Source organism: Impatiens glandulifera, chromosome 1 (assembly GCF_907164915.1).
Source record: "Impatiens glandulifera chromosome 1, dImpGla2.1, whole genome shotgun sequence".
In the NCBI taxonomy this organism is placed as follows: domain Eukaryota; kingdom Viridiplantae; phylum Streptophyta; class Magnoliopsida; order Ericales; family Balsaminaceae; genus Impatiens; species Impatiens glandulifera.
The window spans coordinates 81,977,406-81,978,877 of record NC_061862.1 but is presented as its reverse complement, the minus strand read 5'-3'; positions in this window follow the sequence as shown (position 1 = coordinate 81,978,877).

Genomic DNA, 1,472 nt, shown 5'->3' with positions numbered 1-1,472 from the left:
GTTTTGGGAGTAATGGTGATCTTGTTGGCTTCTGTTGTGAGAGTATTGGTTTTGTTGATGGATTGGGTTGTGGGAGTAATGATATTCTTGTTGGATTCTGTTGTGGGAGTATATGTTTTGTTGTTGGCTTGGGTTGTGGGAGTAATGATGTTCGTGTTGGATTCGGTTTTGGGAGTAATAGTGTTCTTGTTGGCTTGGGTTGTTGGAGGAATGATGTTCTTGTTGGACTCAGTTTTGGGAGTAATGGTTTTGTTGTTGGCTTGGGTTGTTGGAGGAATGATGTTCGTGTTGGATTTGGTTTTGGGAGTAATGGTTTTGTTGTTGGCTTGGGTTGTTGGAGGAATGATGTTTGTGTTGGATTCGGTTTTGGGAGTAATGTTGTTCTTGTTGGCTTGGGTTGTGGGAGGATGGTATTGTTCTCTTGGTTGCTGATGTTTTGTCTTGTCCAAGCTCCTTTGTAAGTCTTTCCTCAGGATTGAATGGGAGTTTAAGACAGTGGAAAATGGCTCAAAAGTAGATTGTACAAGTTCAATTGCGTTAATTTGGTGCATCTCATTTAGATATTTAGCCTCTTGTGCCAATTCTTCTGAAGCAGCCGCAACCTTCCTCAAACATGATGCAAGATTTTGTTGAATCGGTGGTTGCTCAGTAAGATTGGATGTATGGTCATCCCCAACTTGTTCTAGTGTAGGCTCCACATTTTGTTGAATCGGTGGCTGCTCATTCGGAATGACTATGCGAGCAACTACCCTACCATGTCCAAACCCACCATGGGAAGCCTCATAACCAACCCTGTCGTACATCTTCTGCTCGTCCCAGCATCCCAAAATAGGGAAAGTCTTTGAGATCTGACTATTTATCTTGTACTCAACGACCCGGTCCAAGTAGCACAACTGATACATTAGCATAAACAAATATATATTACGTTAAACTAAATGAAAAATTATGAGGCTAGAACCTACAGCAAATAAATTTTTACACTCACCAAAAGAAACGTTAGTGGTCCATGGAAATATGATGTCTTTTTTTCTTCCCACTTATAAACATTTTCAACAAGTCCGTCTAAAGTAAACTTGCACCAGTTGTAGTCTTTAATTTTATATACATCCTGTAGGGATTTCAGTATTTTGAATCTGTATAGAAAAACAGAGAGCCTCAAATCATTTTATAATAAGGTCGAAATGAAATTACAGAATTATTGCTAGGTAGTTTAGGGTATACTTGCACTATGGATTTTGCGATGATCACAAAAAAATGGTTACAACAAACACAACGAAGTCCATCTTGAAGTTACTGTCTCCGGCTATATTCTGTAGAATTTTGTCCGGCATTGTATAGGTCGAAGGACCTCCACTATTCCCGAATCCCCATCTCCTTCTCCGCACCCTGAGATTGTCCTTGTACTCTTGGTCGTCCGTGCAAATTCCTAAACACTCTACGATTTGTAATTCCCCTGTAAGAATGTTCAATAC